The 25,628-nt window shown below is 35.3% G+C and overlaps 1 protein-coding gene across 8 annotated transcripts in view; it reads left to right on the top strand.

Moving 5' to 3' along the window:
• LOC127872910 (TNF receptor-associated factor 6-like) overlaps window positions 1–25,628 on the top strand; it is a 79,204-nt gene that overhangs the window by 15,194 nt on the left and 38,382 nt on the right. For 2 of the 8 annotated variants that reach the window (XM_052416476.1, XM_052416437.1), the window contains exon 1: window positions 21,522–21,669. The exons of 4 other annotated variants lie outside the window; for them this stretch is intronic. The gene's annotated coding sequence lies outside the window, so the exon portion shown is untranslated. Of the gene's footprint in view, window positions 1–19,297; window positions 19,403–21,521; window positions 21,670–21,691; window positions 21,839–25,628 lie in introns of those variants that run through there. 2 more of the 8 variants (XM_052416470.1, XM_052416455.1) reach the window with 2 other exon arrangements.

Here is a 25,628-nt window from a genome sequence, read left to right as displayed (position 1 = left end):
CCAATCCTCTGCATGAAGGCAGTATAATGTGCAACAACACTGAAAAACACAATGCACACAATGGGTAATAAAGTTGTTAACAATTAGCGCTAATCATTTACTATTCTACCTAAACGTAATCAACGGAGTCGATACAGCTATACTGCACTTGCGTTTTACAGCTATGTCCCGTGTCTGAGTTAAGTACACCGTGTAATCTACTCCCCTTTGTGTCAAAACTGGATTATCTTGATTACGAAACAGTGGGAATATGTTTGCGTGGATTACGTTGGATTTAAATGCATGGTGTCTTCGGTAATTCAGTCTTAATTTTGTTGAAACATGGGACATGATTGTTCGTTAGGATCTTGAATTAGTCAATTGGTTGACTGACGTAATACACGAAAAAATTGCCTGACGATTAATAATGGTTTCACAGTAATTAAATGGATAATTTTATGATATTTTGTTCATGCTTTCCTGATTTCAATACAGGAAAGCACAAATTATGTTCTTTAGGGAAGGAATAAATGCAAGCTTAACATGGCATTATGAGTACCGGTAGTAACTAGTAGTGTCATCATTCATGCAACAGATGTTCAACAGTTGTCATTTTGGGATATTTGCTTGTTAGTTTTGACCATTGTTATTATTTCAAACAATAAAGTTATTTAAAATATGTTTCATAACTTAAAGTACTCAGTTCCTTCCCCCAATAAGAAGCAAAGTGAAAATGGCTTTTGCGAACAGCATAAAACCAGAACAGCCTGTGAGTCACTGGCAGTCAGATATTCATGTTTTATGCTGTTTGCTGCTCATCAGTATCAAAGGTTCGGTGATGAAGCCTTAAGAACTTGAATCTAGTAAAAAGGGCCTTAAATTAAATATAACTTTCTAAGGGATTAAATTTGCATGAAAATTTGTATCTAAGTGGTAAAGGGTTAAAACATGTACTTCTTAATATTGTGAAGTTTTACTCACGATTAATTTTTTGTAAAAGAGGAAAGGGTCATTTAAATTCTTGTCTGGTATTGCAAATATGAAAATTCACAGGTACAATTTTAAATCTTTATCTGTGCATTTAATTCTTTATAATTCAATACTAATAATAATTTAAGACCGTTAATATTTTTTAACTATAGACGAATAATATCCATAAATGATTGGAAGCAATATGAAATAATATCATTTAAATCTTAAGTACTCACTTCTGAACTCTACTTGTGTCAAGTCAATTAAGTTCACAAAACCACAATGATCACATTGATAAGTACTGCTATAAATAACATGGAGAAGGAGAGTAGTTTTGTGTTAATAGTATTTTTTGTCACAATGTTTGGAATGGAGCCTGTTCCCTTTTAGATTCTGAAAACACACATAATTTGACTATCATTGCAAACGTGTGAGTTTTTTTAGCTTACAACAAAAGCTTTACAATTTAAAATACAACTGTTTGTGACATTATAGTTGCTAAAATTCAGCTGATAAAACTGGATAGATTAAGAGAATGTTTCTATTTATAAAAAAGGCAATCATTTGGGAGAACTATATACTTGATGAGATTGTGAATGGGGCGAATTTGGGGCTCCAAATAAGACCATAAAAACTGGTTAAGATATATAGCTTGTAGTTAAGGCTTTGCTTTGTTGCATCCAAGTGTTTGTCACTCGAAAAATCAGCTTATTGGGGTCTGGAAAATTGTAAAATTTTTAACCAAGAAATAAAAATCCCACCTAGTTTCATATGAAGTATTATTGACTTTGCCATGACTTTCACATACAAGACCTAGGCCCCTATGTCAAGGTTCAATTCAAGGTCAAAACATGGTCTAGAGCATATTGAGGCAAAAGTTACAAGCCCACTGAGATGGGATGGCAGTTTTTAAGTCCATAGTCAAAGTTCAAGGTCACAATTTAATGTTCTTGTTATGCATGTAGTAAAAGCAATAAATAGAAACCTTGTGAAATGTTAATGTGAGAAAAACACACATTTTATTTACTTTTTTTCACTATTGCATTCCTGTTTTTAAATGTCAAACTGTGTATTTACTGCAAATTCAGCAATATTTGGAGAAATATGAATTAATTATAAAACAGGGCTAGACATTATAACTTATAAATGCACTTGTCAAGAAGGACTGGTGCCATATAATTTCACTTGTCCTGACCAAAATAGTACTTGTTCTGACCTTAAAATGTACTTACTTAATATAGTACATGTATGTTAGATTTTAATAATTATTAAAACAAAATGTATAAACAGAACGAGACTTTAATAATGTCTCATTGTGTTGTCTGGAAATATTTGAGTATAAATATCAAAAACCAAAGCCATTTAGTTACATGTAGCATAAAAACATATTCATTTGTAAACAAACCAAACTGACTAAAATCTTTGGAATGAGTTACATTTGTTCAAAAGTTATGTGAATATAAAACTTGACGTAAATATGTAAATGAAGCCCAAGGGAATATGAATATTCAATAAAACATCAGTGATCTAACTGCACTGGTGTTAACAATTGAGCTATATTATTTAACTTCCTAGTTAAGAATTCAGTACACTATGGTATAGAGCAGTTTGCAACTTGTAAGTAGAGTACACTCCACGCGTTTTCCCCAATTTCCCTCCATACTCCGCGGGTTTCGACCTGGAGGGAGATTAAGAAAATCCCGCTATACGCGGCGTTTGCATAATTTTGGACGCGGCGGTTAACGATCGGCAAACTGATAAGCCAACGCGGCGGCCCTCGGCGTTGGCAACGCGGGGGAAACTCCGCGTTTTACGAGATAACGATCAATTTAATTTTGTTTGACTTCCTGATTTTCAAATAAAATTACATTTATTACAAGTACATACATGTACATGTAGTATAATATTTACAATAAAAAAAAAACAACCAAGATAGATCGATCCCGACGTGGTTGTAGAAGTAGTTGTTGTTGTATAGAAAACTCGTTGATTTACGACACACAAAACGTCGTCTTTTAACTAATACTTACCAATTAATATAAACACAGTTTGCAACATTGTTTTTATTTTGATAATTTAATCCAAAGTTTTCATGTTAGCAGGTGATTTTCTATACTGAACATGTATACAAATGACCAAGGACCCTAAAAATCTCGCAAATCTGTGTGAATTGACAGTTTGACGTAATCAAAGAAAAGCCGCTTCCTGTCTACAGGCATAATTTACTCAAGTAAACACGTTCAACGAATGCATAAGGAATGGTTTTAATTGTCGGAACAAAGTCAATTCTCTGCTCGCTAATGCATTGATTTTCTCTTTGTTTGTAGGTTATTCCATTGATTGCTAAAAGGTGGTAACTATTGAGTTGATAATTGCATTTAATATTCACAGTTGTATTCTTGTTGCGTCGACATTCTAAACAATGTTTACCAGTAATTATGGACCAAATCGGCAGAGTGACATTCACACATGTTAATCCCTTTTGTCAAAACACCGCAGACAGCAGTCTACACAATAGGTCAGTAGACAAGCTTTGCGTGTTTTCATAACGTCAAACACTTAAAATCCAGTTCCGCCCAGATGTCTTCTTTAATCAGTTTACTATACAATTAGTGTTAAAATAATTACTCTACTAAAATACCGTAACGATAAAGATTCGGCGTGTTCGATTTGAAATTATTTTAGAGGAAATATCAACTTTTTCGCGATATAATTTCGTTAATAAATACCAAAGAAACTTTTAACCGAAATCAACAAAGTTCAATGTTCTCTGCGCTACAAAGTTTGTATAAAAAAATCAATACACGCACGCTTTGCAGGAGTATACATTGTACCTTGACCTTGTACATTGCAGCATAATTTTCGCGCGCTTTTGTCGGGAAATATACATGACTGTATATTGGAAGCATTTGTAAACGTCGTGTTAACAATTAAAAATCGGAGTGTGTTTCGGATTACGAATTATTATTCTCATTTGGAAATTTTACGGAACATTTATTCTTGTGTCATATGTGTTATGATTTAAATATTAATTTGTCAAATGTATTATATTAGACTAATTCATATCGTAGACGTACCTGTGAATTAAAAAACATAATTTTTATACGTATTAATTTTCTATACAATTATCTTTTTTATACATGTACTACAGTATTTAAACAATTTATTATAACAATGTTTTTATTTTTTGGCATGCCCAGTAGCACACTGCTAACGCGGCGTTGCGCGGCGATCACTGATAAGAACGGAAAGTGTCTGCATTTACCGACTAGCCTAAAGTAATACACGCCGCGGGAATTAGCGAACGCGGCGTAACGCCGAGCGTTTTATCGAGTTCACCTCGCTCTTCCAACGCCGCGTGAACACTCGCTAGCAGAAAAAACCCGCGGAGGGAGCGCGTTTTTTGGGGAAAACGCGTGGAGTGTACTGTACCTCAGGCTTTATAGCAAACAGTCAACATTCTGATGATACAGTTTTGGAAGTAAATACCAGCCAAATTACTGGATATCTGACTGATTTAAATAGTGTTTATCAGAGAAAACAAAGCTTGAAATTTTCGCTGGTCTCCATCCGACTAGCAGATACTTTTTGGACCTGCACTTTTGCTGTTCCAGAGAAGTGGACTATTGTAAATGTCAAACCATGTCTGTGTTTTTTTCTCACCATTTTGGGCATGGGGCCAGGTCCCTTTGGATTGGGAAAAATCACAGCATTTGTTTTAAAACCAAAGTTGGGAAATCAGTGTTGTTGTTTATTTTGCTAACAAATGCTTAAAAAATGAAAACTAAAGTGTTTCAAATATTATATTTATAGCGTGTTACTTGTAGGGCTGGATGGGAGATTAACTAAATGTTGATCTTAACCCTTTCAGTGCGGGAACCAAATTTTGAAGGCCTGTGCAAACAGTTTGGATCCAGATGAGATGCCACAGAACATGGCGTCTCATCAAGATCCAAACTGTTTGCTATTCTGATAGTATTCTTTGAAAAAATCGAAGAAAATGCTAATTTTAGAAATTTAGCAGACAACATTTTAGCAGACGACAAATTTCCCAGCATGCAAAGGGTTAATAGCGTGTTTCAAATATTATATAAAGCGTGTTACTTGGAGAGCTGGATGGGAGATTAACTAAATGTTGATCTTAAAAAAATTGTTGTTGTTGAAACCTTCAATTGGGAATTTTTAGGTGCCATTTGGGAAAAATATATACTTGTTTCCATTGGGAATGGGGCCAGATACTGGCCCTGATATTTAACAAAACAAGCACTGCATGAAATATCAACAGTTAAGTGTATTAAATAAATTGCCATTAATGTGATCTGATTATGAGGTTATTGTGCTCTATATTCCAATGCCCATGGTGTTGCATTATAAAACTGACAACTTTGAACACATTTTTGTTGGTTTTCCAACATAGCAATTTTTTTTTATCTTGTAGCATTTTAAAGATGAATCTGTCCTCTTCCAATAATTGCAATGACAAATGGCTGTTGCAAGCACACAGTTAAAAACTGTGTTTCAGAAGCCTTATTTCGATAAAAGCCCCATACAAGAGACCCCCCGACCCGCCAAAAAAAGTTTATATTGTAAGTTAACTTCCAATTGAAGGCATCAAAGTACTCCAGACACATATAGGATATTAGCAATAACCACAAAAGACATGTATCACATTGTTAAATGGCTTTACATCATGAAGAGAAAAGGAACTGACTTTAGAACTCTAAGGACCAAAGAGGGATACACACGTTGATTTAGTGTAATGTAACATATACTACTCACAATTTGCTAAGGAACACTTTTTATAGTATGTGTAGTTTGAAGTTCACCCCTAGCTAATTCAGCCAGCGTCATGAATCAATGATAAATCAATACTTAAAAATAAAATCAAAAACACACATTCTACTATGAAAACCTGCAAAATTACAATTTAAATAAAATTAAATTAAATTGAAGATAATGTAAAAATAAAAAATGATCCTTAGCGAATTTTGAGTAGTATATGAGAGCAAAATATATAAAGATTCACATGTAACAGATAAAAAGCTTTACAAACACTTTATAATTTAGTCAGAGTCCTTTTGTTATCCATCAGACAAACTATAATTTAAGTTATGAGTCATAGTGTATACGAGAAATTTTCTTTTGGAATGCTGGGGTTATTTGAAAATTGTTATTTTAACAATTTGTGTGTTGTTCATTCGCTGCAATATTAAACCCTGGTGTAATAATATCGTGGAAACACTGTTTTTATTTGAAAAGTGTTGTTGATCTTTATTTAAAAAAAAGGAAGACTTGCATTTTCCATAATTCAAATGCCACGCGGTAGTTACATGTACATGAAGCTGTGAGTTGGAGTGACAGAGAGCCTGTTGTGACACTGTGATAAATTGGCCAGGTTTTATCAATGTATGCATAAGGAAGTAGTGATGCTGCGTTTTCTCATAAATTATATTCAACTACCACAAAAAAAGAAACTGCAATATTGCGGAATATTATACTTTATCATATTAATGCCCCCTTCGAAGAAGAGGGGGTAAATTGCTTTGCACATAGCGGTCCGTCCACCAGGTGGTATCCGGATGATAACTCAAGAACACTTGGGCCTAGGATCATGAAACTTCATAGGTACATTGATCATGACTCGCAGATGACCCCTATTGATCTTGAGGCCACTAGGTCAAAGGTCAAGGTCATGGTGACCCGAAATAGTAAAATGGTTTCCGGATGATAACTCAAGAACGCTTAGGCCTAGGATCATGAAACTTGATAGGTAGATTGATCATGACTCGCAGATGACCCCTATTGATTTCCAGGTCACTAGGTAAACTGAACTGTGAGGGAAATAACTAACTGTTTAACAAAAGATTATGTTTGAACATTATTAAACATTAACTTTCCGTTCCGGCAGATATTTCCGGATTGACGAATCTTCTGGATTATCAAACCAATGCCGTTTTGACAAGAGTTTATTACTTACCTTATGACATACACCTGATGTTTATGTACATTTACATAGTTATTTCGCATCAAGAATAATATTTTCTTGTTAGGCAGACATTTATTTCGTTTATTTAGTTAAAAAAATCAAATGTTGTTTAACAATATAAATACAAAAACGCGTAACCAAATGGTAGTACATGTACACACCATGAGGACTGTGTGTATCTCGTGTGATACTGCTGCAGTGAAAAGATGTTGCCATGGGTGGCACGCTGTAAGTTGGTAATGTCACAGAGTTACAAGTCAAGGGTGTTAAAGGCAAATAAAACATAAAACTGCGATACTGTTTTCATATCTTTATTTATAACCCATCTCAGAATGTTGAAATGATTAAAATAGCGACATGTTAAAAATCATAGGGACATTTTTTTATCTGATTGTTTAAATAATCCTAGCACAACTTTTCACCCATAACACGTTCATTTTGTGTGTTTTTTTCTGAATGACCATGTCAATTTAAGTGTTTAACAGTTTTATAATGACGGTCCGATTGTAAGCAGCATCTTAAATGGTCGCTTGTCCAGCTCATTAAAGACATTTCAGGTCACTAGATCAAAGGTCAAGGTCACAGTGACGGGAAATAGTAAAATGGTTTCTGGATGATAACTCAAGAACACTTATGCCTAGGATCATGAAACTTCATAGGTACATTGATCATGACTCCCAGATGATCCCTATTGATTTTCACTAGGTCACTAAGTCAAAGATCAAGGTGACGGTGACTCAACTTAGAAAAATGGTTTCCGGATGATAACTCAAGAACGCTTACGCCTAGGATCATGAAACTTCATAGGTACATTGATAATGACTGGCAGATGACCCCTATTGACATTCAGGTCACTAGGTCAAAGGTCACGGTGACTTGACACAGTAAAATGGTTTCCGGATGATAACTCAAGAAAGCTTGTGCCTAGGATCATGAAACTTTATAGGTACATTGATCATGACTTGCAGATGACCCCTGTTGATTTTCAGGTCACTAGGTCAAAGGTTAAGGTCACAGTGCCAAAAAACGTATTCACACAATTAGTGCTGCAACAATATACCGGTATATCGGTATATTTCGCAATACGCAATCTGCATGTTGTATTGCGATACGATTTTCATCATACCGGTATGAAAAATTATTCTCCAAAATTTAATTCACATTTCGTCCAGAAAAGTCATCTGAAATAATGATATCAATTTAAGCAAAAAACAAATCGGTGTTTAGTAAAATAAATTGTTACGAAAAATAGCATTCTAAAAAGTCTATTTTAAGGAGAAGCATTGTTACATGGGAGTGAGCAAGAATAGTTGAACTGTAAAATTTGTATAAATATCAGTATAAGAAAGTTCAAATACTTATTTATGTTGAGGAAAAATAATTGATACTATCAAGCCCACATAATACTTTTGACACTTTCAATATTTTTAATTAGTTACACACAGTCTGATTTAGGTGGAAATTTTTAGAAATGTTTGAGATTAAAACGTAAGCAATAGGGTATGCATTGAAATTGTATGATAAAGTATGTAAACATTAAACAGGTTAATATGGACAACCAGTAATTATTCAAACTGCCCCTTATATTATTACAGGTTACTGAGATATATGTCTGTGTTTATTCATTTGATGTAAATAAATTGTTAGAGCCTGCAACAATTTTGTTTCTTGTTCAATTTCTGTACGATATTTGCTAAACGGTTGTTAAAGACTCACTTTTTAAGAAGTGTGTTGAACATGTGTCTTTTTAGATACATCCGTTTAAAACAGATCATATGATAAAAACGCACTTATGAAATAAAAGACTAACTTATGCTTAAAAAAGACGCACATCAAAATAGAAAAACGCACTTTTGTGAGAAAAAACCCACATCTGTAAACCTTAAAACACACTTCTTAGATAAAAGACGCACTTCCTAAATAAAAGACGCACTTCTTAGATAAAAAACACACATTTTGCTCACATCTACACTCAAAAGCGCACTTACAGATGAAGAAAACACACAAAAAACGCACTTCCTAAATAAAAGACGCACTTCTTAGATAAAAAAAACACACATTTTGCTCACATCTACACTCAAAAGCGCACTTACAGATGAAGAAAACACACAAAAAACCCACTTTTTCACTTAAATAACGCACTCAAAAAGAAAAAAACGCACAAAAAGCACACTTAAATGCACTTTTGAACACTGAAAACGCACATATTAACAAAAAACACACAATTAACGCACTTTTAAGTGCGCTAAATGTGTGTTTTGGTAAAAAGTGTGTTTTTATTTGACAAGGGTAAGTATATTGCACATTATTGCCACTCAGACTTAGGCTTGGTAAATTGCAAACACAGGCTTAGTTAATTGGACATTATTGTCCAGGCCATTTCCGCCCTATGCCGCGGGTCCAAATTTAAGCCCCATTCCCAATGCAATTCTGGTTGTTTTTTTCCCAATTGAAAAAAATTCCCAATTCAAATAAAAACAAACCTTTTTTTAAAACCTTTAAATATATAAGTTAACCTGATCCAGTGTAGAAAATAGAAAAATATTGCATAATTAAATTATCTGTTGCCTTGAGTTTGTTTTAAAAGCAGTAAAATATGTTAGATAATGATTGTTTAAGACTTTCCTTATTTTCCCCAGAATTCAGCGTTTTGCGCTTTTTTTTCCCTCAAAAAAGTTCAGGCCCTTTCCCCGAAATCCGATAAAAAAAACCTGCACTTATCACAAATGTTCATAATGTTTTGTAAAATTCAATAATATGTTAACAAAATAGTCGTTATTTACCAATTAACGGCTTCTTTAAAATATAAGAAACACTATTTACATGCGATTATTTTTCCTAATGGAGCCAGTTTTGCGATTATTTTTTTCCCCTAAATGGGGTTTTTCACGATGCGAAATTCGCAATATTCGAGTGTGGCGTTTTCATTGAAATGATTGTCACCAAGGCTTTGTTTATTGCACACTATTGCCTTTTTGGCTTATTTGATTGCACATGACTGCCAATAAAACTTAGTTTAATACATATGATTGTCACTTTGGCATTGTTAATTGCACATGATTGCAAAAAGGCTAGTTTCTTGCTCAGGCTGGTCACATGGGCTTAGTTTGTTATGCATGATTGCCACACAGGCTTAGATTATTGCTTATGATTGCCAATAAGGCCAAGTTTATTATCCCCACGTTTTTCGGAGAAAAAGTGGGGATATTGTGGTGATGTGCGTCAGTCCGTCCGTCCTGGCCACCTGCTTCTCCTACACTATTAGCACTAGAACCTTGAAACTTACATACATGGTAGCTATGAGCATATGTGCCACGGTGACAGTGACGGAATTTTGATCTGACCCCTGGGTCAAAAGTTATGGGGGTTGGGGCGGGGGCAGGTCAGAGATTTTCACTCATTTTTTTATGTTATTTTACATTAACTTCTTCATTTCTGCACCGATTTACTTCAAATTGATACTGAGCCTCTCTTATGACAATACGGTTAATCTCAACTATGCATGGCCCCATTACCAACCCTGGGGCGTCCCGCCGACATAAGCCACGCCCACCCAAAATTGCCTTTTACTATAATTTCTTCATTTCTACACAGATTCACTTCAAATGGATACTGAACCTCTCTTATGACAATACGGTCAATCTTAGCTATGCATGGCCCCATTACCAACCCTAGGGCACCCCTCCCAGGCTGTCAAGCGGTCATACTTTTTCCTACTTTTTCCTACTATTTCCTACTTTTTCATCAGGATCCTACTTTTTCCTATTTTTTTACCAAATCTTCCTACTATTCCTACTTTTTCATTTTCAATGGAGAATTTTTTTTGTTTAAAGAGTTAATTTAGTAAACTTGCAGGATGAATGAATCTATGGCATGACTGTATCCCTGTTAATGTGCATTCATCTAGATGAGACCTGACAACCCATGCTGACTGTCTGCTAGCACCTCTTCAGGAGCATAAATATTTATTTCTTATGTAACTTTTAAAATTATTGACAAGTTTTTTTTTGAAGTAACAATAGTGCCTAGTTTACTTCCTTAGCATTTGTACACTGCAGACTTCACTACCTTACACAGTTCCCAGTGATGCAAGAGCTGAGGGAACCCATTGTTTATTCCAGTTTTATTTTGTTTCCATTGACAACAATTTGACCAAACCTTATGCATGTTTACATGATATTGCTGTTTGGAATGTAGAGATATAGAGATACATGTATTGTATGAGTGGTTATGTAATATGGAATTTATTACACAAGTTATTGGAAAAAAGATAAAACTGATGCTTTGCCGAGTTTTCATCACTTACAAATATAATGTAATAAATTCTGTATTACATGACAACGGATATGATGTTCTATTGATATCATAGGTACATCATGTTTAGTAATTAAAGATAAATGCACAGAGCCTAAATGCCCTGATACATTTTTATGCTCCCGGTAGGGTGGCATATTGCAGTTGTACTGTCAGTCCGTTTGTCTGTCTGTCTGTGTGTGTGTGTCCGTCCGAAAACTTTAATATGGGCCATAACTTTTGCAATATTGAAGATAGCAACTTGATATTTGGCATGCATGTGTATCTCATGAAGCTGCACATTTTGAGTGGTGAAAGGTGAAGGTCATCCTTCAAGGTCAAAAGTTAAAAAAATACAAACCAAGGGAAGTAATAAGCTTTAAAAGGGAGATAATTTCTAAACCTGCCAAATGATATATTGAAATTTTATTTCAAAGCTGCGCAATAGTGGGCATTGTGTTTCGGACAAACACAATTCTTGTCTAATGATGCCATTGCTAGTGAGGTAACTTCAAGGTGTTAAAGCGAAGTATTAAAATTATTAAACGGCATTATTACACACCCGCAAAGTCATCAATAATGTAAAAGCCATAATTTGAAACTGGAATAAACAATGTAGTGCAACTGTTTCATTGCCCAATCAATGCTGTCATAAAAGATGTCAGGTGATAAGGTCCTATCTCCAGTTGCATAATCTGCTCTGCAATGACCAGTCATTTTGAATGTAACTTAAGTCATTATAACTGCACCCTATTGTCAATTTAAAGGTTTCACAATGTAGCTGTAGCAGAGCATTTACACTGCTTTATATACTAGTATTAATCTTGTACAACAAGTTGGTGTATCACTAAATAAATTTGGTCTTCTGCTTAAGGATATAACATGCACAATATAATTACCATTTTTATATCGATACACAGAAGACCTCTAACCACTTATTTGATGATACACCAAAATGAACAGCATCCAATTACATGTATACTTCTTTATCAGGGTAGCTTTGCTTGAAACTTAATTATCATAGATACACTATAAGTGCTAAAATTCCTAGTGGGAAAACAAAGTTTAACCCTTCATGGATGGAGAAGTTGGACAACAGTGGAAAAACACTGGGATCATGGTGCAAGAGAGATACTGGCAATGAGTTTGCAAGATATTGTACTGTCTGAATGAAGTCCATCTTGTAGTAATTCTGGTGCTAATCAACTTATAAGTCATGCAGATGGATAAAAACACAAGGAAAACATGAAATACATGCATGATAATTCACAAAAGCGTTTGTTTGGAAGTGCCCAAAAGCCAAGCAGCTCTCAGGGTTGTGGGGATAAATCTATCTGTATGCAAGTACATCCATCACACAAGGAACAGGTACAAAAGGCTGAAATCTTCTGGGCTCTTAAGGTAGCTTCAAGTGGGTATCCATACAGAACATGTGATGGCACTCCTGCTCTGTTTCAAGCTATGTTTCCTGGACCTGTGTCTAAAAATAAGTATTATGTATTCCTACTTTTGAGGGAAAAGTTCCTACTTTTTCCTACTTTTTTCCTACTTTTCTTGCAAAAGTAGTTCCTATTTTTTCCTACTTTTTGAAAAAAGGTCACTTGACAGCCTGCCCGCCCACATAGGCCACACCAACCCAAAATTGCCTTTTACTATAATTTCTTCATTTCTACACTGATTCACTTCAAATTGATACTGAACCTCTCTTATGACAAAACGGTCAATCTCAGCTATGCATGGCCCCATTACCAACACTGGGGCGCCCCGCCCACATATAGGCCATGCCCACATAGGCCACGCCCACCTAAAATTGCCTTTCACTATAATTTCTTCATTTCTACACCGATTCACTTCAAATTGATACTGAACCACTCTTATGACAATACAGTTAATCTCAACTATGCATGGCCCCATTACCAACCCTGGGGCGCCCAGCCCACAAAGGCCACGCCCACCCAAATTGCCTTTTGATATAATTCCTTCATTTCTACACCGATTCACTTCAAATTGATACTGAACCTCTCTAATGACAAAACAGTCAATCTCAACTATGCATGGCCCCATTACCAACCCTGGGGCGCCCCGCCCACATAGGCCACGCCCACCCAAATTGCCTTTTACTATAATTTCTTCATTTCTACACCGATTCACTTCAAATTGATACTGAACCTCTCTAATGACAAAACAGTCAATCTCAGCTATGCATGGCCCCACAGGTGGTTAGCGTGTGGCTATGATATTAATTAGTGAAAACATCATTTTGAATGATAAATAATCATATTATAACGAAAAATTAACTTTTCTGAAAAAAAAAATATTTCACTATCAAATATATATATAACAAGGTATGCAACTCAAAATCAGCCCAAAACGGGGTGCATCGCTTTGAACAGCCATATCTTCATAAATTTTGCAGCGATTTTCACGATCTCGGTCTTATTCAACGCAGAAATGAATTTCCTTTCTGGAAATGTATATGTCTTGCAATATTTTAACAAATGCTGGGTCAACTTTTAAGAAATAACACGATACACAACACGCATGACCCAGTTGACAGTGATCATGCTGTCTTTAAGACTGAAATCTTCACGGAGTAAAGGGCAACTTCCCTACAAAGTTCATGTAGTTCGATACCATAATTCAATAAAACGTATGAAAAAACATTATTACCGTTCTTGTCGTTACATTCTGCATCAAGACTAACTGTCCAGCGCCGTTTGAAACCTTTGTTTACATACATTTCAACTAACTGACATTTTAAACATACGAGTGATTTCATTGGTCCAATGCGGAGGTGTGTCTTTACAACTGGAGATTTCATTCATAAAGAATACATGATCACTGTCAACTGGGTCATGCGTGTTGTGTATCGTGTTATTTCTTAAAAGTTGACCCAGCATTTGTAAAAATATTGCAAGACATATACATTTCCAGAAAGGAAATTCATTTCTGCGTTGAATAAGACCGAGATCGTGAAAATCGCTGCACAATTGATGAAGATATGGCTGTTCAAAGCGATGCACCCCGTTTTGGGGTGATTTTGAGTTGCATACCTTGTTATATATATATTTGATAGTGAAATTTTTTTTTTCAGAAAAGTTAATTTTTCGTTATAATATGATTATTTATTATTCAAAATGATGTTTTCACTAATTAATATCATAGCCACACGCTAACCACCTGTGCATGGCCCCATTACCAACCCTGGGGCGCCCAGGGCACATAGGCCACGTCCGTCCAAAATTGCCTTTTACTATAATTTCTTCATTTCTACACCGATTTACTTAAAATTTATACCGAACATCTCTTATGACAATACGGTCAATCTCAACTATAATGGCCCTATTACCAACCCTGGGGCGCCCCGCCCATAATTGGCCATACCCACCCAAAATTGTCTTTATCCCCACGCATTTTGAAAAGCGAATATTGTGGTTATCTCCGCCGTCCGTCCGTCCTGGCCACTATCTCCTCCTACACCATTAGCACTAGAACCTTGAAACTTACACACATGGTAGCTATGAGCATATGAGCGACCCTGCACTATTTGGAATTTTGATCTGACCCTGGGTCAAAAGTTATGGGGGTTGGGGTGGGGCCGGGTCAGAGATTTTAACTCATTTTTTAAGGTTATTTTACTATTATTTCTTCATTTCTACACCCATTGTCTTCAAATTGATACTGAACCTCTCTTATGACAATACGGTCAATCTCAACTATGCATGGCCCCATTACCAACCCTGGGGCGCCCCGCCCACATAGGCCACGCCCACCCAAAATTGCTTTTTACTATAATTTCTTCATTTCTACACCGATTCACTTCAAATTGATACTGAACCTCTCTTATGACAATATGGTCAATCTCAGCTATGCATGGCCCCATTACCAACCCTGGGGCACCCTGCCCACATAGGCCACGCCCACCCAAAATTGCCTTTTACTATAAGGCGTAACAAAAATAATTGTTTGTTTCCGGTGGCCTGACCCTACCTAATTTTTTGCCGCCGGTCCTGATCTTTTTTGAGCCCATAATTCGAAAAAAATCGGACCGCATATTTTTCGGCGACGCTCAATAAACTTGTCAATCTCAACGCAGAGTTGTCGTTCCTTGCACTCACATACAATTCAGCTGTGCTGGTTCCCGTCAAATCTCTGCGCGGAGGTTGTAAACTTGTCTACGTTATCTGCATATTATTTTTATTTATTGGAGCGCACGGGGTAGCTGGCCAATCAGCATTGAGTTTGCTCACACATAATATTGGGTCATTCATGCGCAGACAATGTACACTTGGAATACACAGTCAGTTGATCTTGTCGTCTGCCAACAATTTAGCGGCCGATGGCAAACTTCGTATTTAAAGATTAACAAATCAAAAGAAGCGTACCAATAAATAAATTATTTCTAAGCTGATTACTTAACACCTTTGTCCCGACTATCGATCTGAATTTAAGGATGATAATTAAATAATTAGTTCTATTTAGACGATGTTAACCTTTCTGCCGTTTATCGTTTGAAATTATAAAAAGGTGATTATTAAGTTGTTTTTTACCCACAAGAATGCTATTGTAAAGCAATATGTCAACCAAATTGTATATTTGCTAGGTTTTTCAATGTCTGCATTCAAACGATGTGCACATTTCATTTAATGTAGAAAACGCGTACAATTTTTCGGACAGTCGTTTTCGGATACATTATTTTTCGTCAATTATAATTTATTTTCGAAGTTCTTTATAGAAGAAATAGAATGACGAATGCACATGCGGTGATACGGACGGTGTGGTTTATAATATTTAAAAGTGTATTCACCTGAAAATACAATTAAAAAGACTATAAAAAAGAACAATTAGAAAGGGCTCTGGATGGGGTGGGGCATCTGCCCTTTCTTCCTGTTGGGTTCCTGCGGCTGCGGTTCCAAGATCCCCGGCCTAATTTTCAGGATTTCAAATTTGGAACAATCGACACCCCTATTAAATGTACATCTATAAAATTACTTTTGTTTGTACTTTGACAATTACCATACTAATTATTTCTATATTGAGATCTGTATGTTACATTATGATATGTGATATGCCCTTGTTGTCATTAAAAGAAATATAAACAAATTGATAGTAAACGTATATATAATTATTTATTTCAAAACCAGTTTTTGCGCATCGAAAAACAAAAACCTGGTTGGCTCAAAGAAATTTTGGGACAGCGCTAGCCCTGGTAGATAGACCCCACGACACCAGTACATAATATAATCTGAAAATGTGGTCCTTTGGAAGCATTAACTGCATCCAAGAAATTTAATAGCATAAGCAGTTTGATTGGGTCTGTTCATGGTGATAATGTTACATGCAACACCACTGGGGTCCCCCTAGCACTGCTTTTGGGCGATCTAATACATTATAAATTATAAATAATATAGTATATACTCCATGATCCCAAAGGAACAGAAGGTATAAAAACACTGAATCCCTATAGACACTGAGGGTCAAGCTTACTGCGACTTTAGTTATGCCTTTTATTGGTCATAAAATGGACTATTAAAGCCGTTGCCAGAAGTCAACATTAACCTCGGAAATAGGGAAAGCAACAAATGCAAAATTAATGAACAGCAAGTTTTTATTTCATAAAAGCATTTAAATAAAGCCATATAGCATTACATACATCATCAAATTTATTGTACATACAGTTGTACACACAAAAATGAGAAGATGCACCATGTACGACATTTTCTAAAAAAAAATATTTTTAAAAATAAAATTATTTGCCTACCTACCTACCCTAATTTTTTAGGCCATGTCAGTGGAAACAAACATATTTTTTTGTTAGGCCAAATGTCCTTATTTCTACACCGATTTACTTCAAATTGATACTGAACCTCTCTTATTACAATACAGTCAATCTCAACTACGCATGGCCCCATTACCAACCCTGGGGTACCCCGCCCACATAGGCCACGCCTACCCAAAATTGCCTTTTACTATAATTTCTTCATTTCTACACCGATTCACTTCTAAATGATACTGAACTTCTCTTATGACAATACAGTCAATCTCAACTATGCATGGCCCCATTACCAACCCTAGGGCGCCCCAGGGTCAAACGTGCGGCGTGGGGATACGCGTCGGCCTCTGCCGCGCCATTTCTAGTTCCACATTATTGCCACACTGGATTATTGGACATGATTCCACTAAGGCTTAGTGTATTAATTATGATTGCCACTAAAGCTATTTTATTGCACACTATTTCCACTAAGGCTTTGTTTATTACACATGCTTTCCACTTAGGCTTTGCTTATTGCACATTATTGCCACTTAGGCTTATACATTTTTTTTGGCATTATTGTCACCAAGGCTTATTTTATTAGCTCGTCGTTTTCGGAGAAAACCCGAGGTATTGTCATAGCCGGCTCGTCGTGTTGTCTGACATCTGACGTCCGCTGTCTGACATCCGCCCGTCCGCGTCGTGCTAAACCTTAAGGCTTAACATTTTGTAAAGGTTTTGAACATTCGCTATAAAATCAAATTGCTTTCACCTACAACTTTAAAACTTCATATGTAGATGCACCTTGATGAGTTCTACACGCCACACCCATTTTGGGGTCACTTGGTCAAAAGTCAAGGTCACTGTGTCACTTTAAAAAAAAAAAAAATTCTGACAAGCTTTCATTTATTCAAAACTGCACCAGTAGCCGAGCGTGGCACCCGTTATGCAGTGCTCTTGTTACACATGATTGCAACTTAGGCTTTGTTTATTGTACATAATATGCCACAGATGCTTTTTTTTAGGGATGCGACCGAATATGTTCAAAAATTGGCCGAATATTCGAATCCAAGATTCATATTCGAATATTCTATTTTTATGCAAAGATACTTCTTAAAAAGTTATAAGTACATGTACAAAGTCGCAGCTCGGGTTTAGTGCAGACGACTTTCCTGTAGAAGTTATTGATTTGATCACAGCTGCCATCAATGTACAAGATGATCATGGACACATGGGAGGGTATAAGGAGGGTATAAGGTGATGGACCAATCAGAACAAATTTTTCCAAATCAGGACGCGGGGCAGAATACCCTCAAAGTGGGACTGTCTCATCAAGATCGGGACGTACGCCATGTATGTTATGAATGCTATATCCATATATTAAATCAAGGTTTATTTAATCAGAATTTAGTTACTCAAATATTAACCAATTTAATCGTCGTGGTTCTTAATTCCAGAAAATAATAGCGATAACAAAAGGATAAATATTATCGATAGGAAGTATTTTTTTCTCTAAAATTATTACTCTATCAAGCTTTTCAAAGCTGCAAATATGATACGATTTATTAGTGGTAATATGAAATAGTACGTTGCGCCGGACGGTCATAAGTTCGGACATTTTAATATAATGTTTGAAAATGGAATATTCTAATATACTCGAATAAAGACACACGAATATTCGAATGACATTTTCAGTCTTCGATCCTATCCCTACTTTTTTTGTTATTGGAGGTGATTGCCACGAGGGCTTATTTTTTTCACGTCATTGCCACTTAAAGCCTTAGTTTATTACACATGATAGCCAAAAAAGCTTTGTTTCATACAAGAGTGTCTTTGCTTAACCATTTTATGTTAAATGAATATTGCACTTGATAAACATTCAACTGGTCAAAGTAATGTTTTATGTACAATATTAACAAAAAAAATATATATTCAGTGATTTTTTTGTGTGAGTAATATTTGACTTTCTTAAATGTCATGTGGCATGACCAAAACTGTTTTTCTTCGAAGTTACTAAATATTTCTATGCATCTGAACTCTGAATAATTTTTTTAATTTACGTATCACATTCCAAATTAGTTATCAGTATTGACAAACAAAATAATAATAGCCTAATATGTACAGGTTGCAATTTGTAATTCAAAGACATGACCAGTACCGTTCATGTGTTTTCAAAGGCGATTATGACAGGTTCATGTCACAAGAAGTTTTGCATTTCAATAATCTTTTATTTTGCTGGTAGCTGATATGCTTGTCTTGCATGTATCATGTTTTGGCTAATTGTGTACAGTTCATAAATGTGCCATGTTAGGATAAAGCTATCTCTTTATGGCTTTATACTTCCTTCTACTGAAAAATCCGTACAAATATTTGCATATGTTGGAAATTATTATAAGAGGAATGATATTGAAACTTAAGAGGTAGGCATGAGATTTGCAGTGCAGAACCATAACTTTTTCTTTCATATTCAGAGAGTTATTGCCTTTTGTCAATGTATTGCTTTTATATTTGAATGGGATGTATTTTGAAAATTATTTGAGGTTTCAACTTGATATTTCATATACATGTAAATCTTAACCCATTTATGCCTAGTGGACTCTCCCATCCTTCTAAATTGGATCAATTTATTTCCAACATTAGGGATGTCTAGTATTTATTTCTATATTTAGATTTTTTTTTTATTGAAATTCCTTTAAGCAAACAGTGCAGACCCTGATGAGACGCCGCATCACAGGGCGTCTCATCTGGGTCTACGCTGTTTGCCAAGGCCTTTTTTCTAGACGCTAGGCATAAATGGGTTAATGACGGGGAGCACAGTGGACAAATGTCCTGCTTTCAAATTTTCACAGTAATTCCCTTGCGAACTTTCATGTCAACATTTTGCGGAGGGCATATCCTAACACAAATTTTAGGTATCAAGGCAAAACTTCATAGGTATGAATAACCTTGCTTTGTTTTGAAACCAGTACTTAAAACTGAACTGCCTTAGCCCTAAGACAAAGCGGTGTGGGGGGGCAGGCTATTTCTGGCATGACAGTTTTAGTTTATTTTAGGAAAATTTGACACTTACTGGTCATGTACGTAATTCCGGCCTGTACGTAAAAAATCGGCCACCTGTGTAAAATCATTTTCATGATCTTGACGCACATATTTTGTTTTTATTTAGAAAAATCAACATGAAAACCATCCCCACTCGCAATATTTTGCAAATGTAAGAACCATATCACCGTAAACTTTTGTGTTAAAATGTCACAAATATAGCAGGAAATATTTGGCTCATGGGGAAAGTGATGACATCATATGTTGCAACAATTATAATCATATAAGAAACAAATATATTTGATAAAATTATTTTTATTTTATCTAATAAACTTTAATCCAAGTTTTACCAATTTATTGTACAAAAACTTATATTCAAAACATACAAATTAGAAGCTAAATATAAATTTTTAATATATGAATTACCTCCCTTTATAAGAATATTGCTAGATTACATGTTTAAATATTATATATAAGCGTTTACTAATAATCAACACTGAAGTCAACTTTTCAAACAAAATGTGTTTACTTTTTTAGCTATGTTTGAAAAAATTTATTAAACACATTAAAAACAAATATTTTTTAATGAAATAGCAGTTTCCCCATTGTTTATATTTATTAAAATAGGTAGGGGGAGTAAATGGTGTAATAATTTCGCATTTATTTTAAATTTCAAGTCAAAAATATTAATAGTATAAACATTGATTAATACTCTGAAATTGAGGACATTTGTCAAAAGATATTGCTTTGTAATTTTATCTGCAGATCAAACCGAAAAGTGGCCGATTTTTTAGGTACATTTAACCTACGAAAATGGATAGTTTACATGTCATCATTTTCTGTTCATTAAGTAACATTCACCGATCTAATTCTATTTAAATTTTCATGCTAGGTGAGTTTTGAACCCAGGATTATATATGTGAAGTTTAGTTTCAACCAGTTGCCTAACACTAAAGATTTTTCTTAAATAGTCCCAAAAGTGGCCGGAATTACGTACATGACCAGTAAGCAGAATTTCTTCCCCTATTATGTATCCTTGTTAATTGTTAAAACTTTATATTACTTTCAGAAGTAAGTCATCCAGCTAGTACAAAAGTTCATCACCATGTTTTATTTGCAATTATACTGTTAAGCTTGTCAGAAGCTGTGATATTACATCAGTTTTATATAACATATTATGGTTACTATATAATACCATATACAACACTGCTAAATGATTGTGTCATTGTCAACTTTTTATTTCATGTTTTTATTGCAAACAACAATGCAATTCTAAGGTGAACAAAGCATTTTGAGCTATGGTGTGGTTTATCTGAAATTAATATCTTGATATGCTCATTACAATCTGTGACAGATTATATATATGCACAAAAATGTGCACATCGCATTGCAAAAACTTCAATTTATTGATTTGCATAACATATTGCCCCATTGGTTTGATTAACTAATCTGACACTCCTTTTAAGATATCTAAATTCACCATCTGCAGTGACACCAGGAAGTAATAGCTACTGTGCTGTGTTAAATGAATGTTCCTTTAAGTCTGTCAGATGATTGGACAGATTAAATACATTATTTGCGACCAACTGTGTATAGCGATGCCTATGGATTTAACAGTTCTTGGAATAAGTAGTAAATCTTTTCCAAAGTAAGATTTTCTTTAATGATTAATTAATTTAAATAACTTATAGTATTTAAAAACATATTGACACTGTAGACCATTATTACTCTTTAGTTATGAGACATTTAACAATAATTTTTAGTGTCAGGAAATATAGAGAAACTCTAAAAAAGACTGCAGTGACAATCGGATACAGGTGTGTAATATGTATAAAGTCAATTGTATTAATGACTAATATAACTTGTTTGTTAATAACCACACAGTGAAGTATAAATTACTTTTTTATATTTGCACTTTATTATTTAAAACAATCCCATGCTTTACGTTTGTACAATAAGTTACACCAAGGCACTTCTTAGACCAACGGTTTCAAAGATAAGCATTTGATTAAACCTTTGCATGCTGGGAAATTTGTCGTCTGCTAAAATGTTGTCTGCTGAATTTTTAAAATTAGCATTTTCTTCGAATTTTTCAGCATTTGATTAACCATTTGCATGCTGGGAAATTTGTCGTCTGCTAAAATGTTGTCAGCTGAATTTTTATGCCCCCCTTCGAAGAAGAGGGGGTATATTGCTTTGCTCATGTCGGTCTGTCGGTCGGTCTGTCGATCGGTCTGTCAATCGGTCTGTCGGTCGGTCTGTCCGTCCACCAGGTGGTTGTCAGACGATAACTCAAGAACGCTTGGGCCTAGGATCATGAAACTTCATAGGTACATTGATCATGACTCGCAGATGACCCCTATTGATTTTGAGGTCACTAGGTCAAAGGTCAAGATCACGGTGACCAGAAATAGTAAAATGGTTTTTGAATGATAACTCAAGAACGCATACGCCTAGGATCATGAAACTTCATAGGTAGATTGATCATGACTTGCAGATGACCCCTATTGATTTTGAGGTCACTAGGTCAAAGGTCAAGGTCACGGTGACCCGAAATAGTAAAATGGTTTCCGGATGATAACTCAAGAACGCATACGCCTAGGATCATGAAACTTCATGGGTAGATTGATCATGACTCGCAAATGAGCCCTATGGATTTTGAGGTCACTAGGTCAAAGGTCAAGGTCATGGTGACCCGAAATAGTAAAATGGTTTTTGGATGATAACTCAAGAACGCATACTCCTAGGATCATGAAACTTCATGGGTAGATTATTCATGACTTGCAGATTACCCCTATTGATTTTGAGGTCACAAGGTCAAAGGTCAAGGTCACGGTGACCCGAAATAGCAAAATGATTTTTGGATGATAAATCAAGAACGCTTTTGCCTAGGATCATGACACTTCATAGGTACATTGATCGTGACCCGCAGATGACCCCTATTGATTTTCAGGTCACTAGGTCAAAGGTCAAGGTCACAGTGACAAAAATCATATTCGCACAATGGCTGCCACTACAACGGACAGCCCATATGGGGGGCATGCATGTTTTACAAACAGCCCTTGTTAAAATTAGCATTTGCTTCGATTTTTTTCAAAGAATATTTTTAGAATAGCAAACAGTTTGGATCCTGATGAGACGCCACATTCTGTGGCGTCTCATCTGGATCCAAACTGTTTGCAAAGGCCTTCAAAATAGGGTTCCAGCACTGAAAGGATTAACATATACCTTAGTGTGAACCTGTATTTAAAGCAATATAATAAAAATCTGCAATTTTATTAATTCTTTTTTTGTTTGTCAGTCATTGTCTTACACCTTCAATTGTTTGTGTAACATTAGGGGTGCATTAAGTTTGAGAGCGTCTAGCATTTGTCACAGCTATCCTTCTGGGGTGAAACCATGTTTATTACTGTTACACATGGTTATTTACCCAATACACCAGTTTCACAATTCTACCATTATTGCATTTTTAGGTATCACGTGACTCGTCGAATTTCAGAACAAGGCTTAATGTGTGACAGGGGTGTCGATTTTCCCGATTATTCCGGAAATCCGGATTTCAGCACGTCAGGGTCGATTTTGAGATCAATGAAATTCTGATTAGATTTTTTTTGAGGATGGGGGGAATTGGAGAAAATTTGTATAAAAGCACAAACAATTGAGAACAAAATTAATATATTTGTTAAAGCTTCATCGTCTTTGCGCTCAGTACCAATTTTTGCCGTTTTTTGTATTGAACATGAACAATAACTTACGGAAAATCGTTGCTACTGTCCGAAATTCTTACAAGTAAACGAAACGTTGCACATGTCTGCCATCATGAAATATTGTAAGTGATCAATAAGCAAAGTAAAGCAATTCAATAGCATATTGTAAAGCAATATGTAAACCAAATTATATATTGATTACATATTTGCTAGGTGAATGGTTTTTATTTTTACGCATTCTAACGATATGCTCTTTTTGTTTCATGTGCAAAAATTAAAAACACATACATACATTTTTTGGATTGTCGTTTTTCAGATACAGCATTTTTCGCCGATTAAATTATTTTTTTTACGTCCATTGTAAACAAAACTATATTGACTAATACAAATGCGATGATGCGTACAGTCTGATTAATAATATTTTGCATAACGTCACCAGAAATTGCAACTAGAAAAATTATATAAATAGTACAATTAGAGAGGGCTCAAGGGGAAGGGGCATTGCCCTTTTTCTCCGTTGGTGACCTCTGTTCCCAGATCCCCGGCCTAATTTTCCAGATTTTAAATTTGGGACAATCGACACCCCTGGTGTAATTTTCTTTGGCAGATAATACAGATGATTTTATTTAACACAGTTGTGGTCAAATAAAATGCTTGTTTTGATTATGTTGTTTCGTATACTAACATACTCTCTTTATAGGACTAAGCCCTAACTAAGCCCTACTCAATGACAGAGTTTTTTATGGGTGCCTGCTTAATAAGTTAAATTTTTAGCATTCACATTTTAATGCCCCAGAAGGAGGGCATATAGTGATCGCACTTGTCCGTCTGTGCGTATGTCCTGCACACTGTGTGTTCAGGTTTCGAAAAATGCTCATAACTTCTATGTCCTTTCAGATGTTACATTCATATTTGGTATGCATGTGTATATGACAAGGCCTTTCCATACACTCACACACACATTTTGACCCCTTTGACCTTGACCTTGAACTTTTGCGTTTATGTTTCGAAAAATGCTTTTTGGTTTCGAAAAATGCTCATAATTTCTATCAAAGCGTTTATCGGGGGCATATGTCATCCTATGGAGACAGCTCTTGTTTAAATATTTAAAACGTATAGGTATTATGAGCTGTAAATGGTATCCAGATTCTCTTTCCCACTTGCAATCGTTCTTACCCTAATTTTGACAAAGCAAACATTTGTTGACTATACCCAGATATTCGTTCCAACGTTATTTTGACAAGCCAGAAAAAGGTTCATCAATTATTTTAACAGTCAGGATATTCATTTCTACAAAATTTTCATTCCCCCGGACATTGGTTCCTACATACTTGTTACATCCAGACATCGGTTCCTACAATTATAGGCAATACCTTAACTCTGACAACAATATGTACATGTATATGTGTATATAGTAAATGGCTGCTCTTAAATTCACCTCCAACATGGGAATTCTAACGAACGAACAGGGTCAGCCTGTGCTTTGCTTCGAGGGTCACTAGTTAGCAGAGAAACACAATTCTAAGTCTTCAATACTGTGGCAATGCAGTTAAAGGTTTCGCTAATTACAGATCTCATTGTATGTCAATATATTCGAATAATTTTGAACAATATCATGCTGATGCTCACACACAAATCTTAAAATTGAATGAAAATATGATACAAGTATGAAAAATAGTGCACTAGTTTCATAACCACACATTGAACATGCCCGTTAAAAATTGCCAAGAGGGTCCTATTTTTTTGTATAAAATTTGATTATAATGACCAGTTTATGTAAGATCCCAAGTCCCGGCTGTCAAAATAATGTAGAAACAATTGTCCGTGTTGTCAAAATAACGTAGGAAATAATGTCTGCCTGTGTCAAAAGTAGCGAAGGAACAAATGTCCCTCACTCACA

This window comes from Dreissena polymorpha, chromosome 1, assembly GCF_020536995.1.
Source record: "Dreissena polymorpha isolate Duluth1 chromosome 1, UMN_Dpol_1.0, whole genome shotgun sequence".
NCBI lineage: Eukaryota > Metazoa > Mollusca > Bivalvia > Myida > Dreissenidae > Dreissena > Dreissena polymorpha.
The sequence above is the reverse complement of the archived record's forward strand: the minus strand, read 5'-3'. Positions and strand labels throughout refer to the sequence as shown.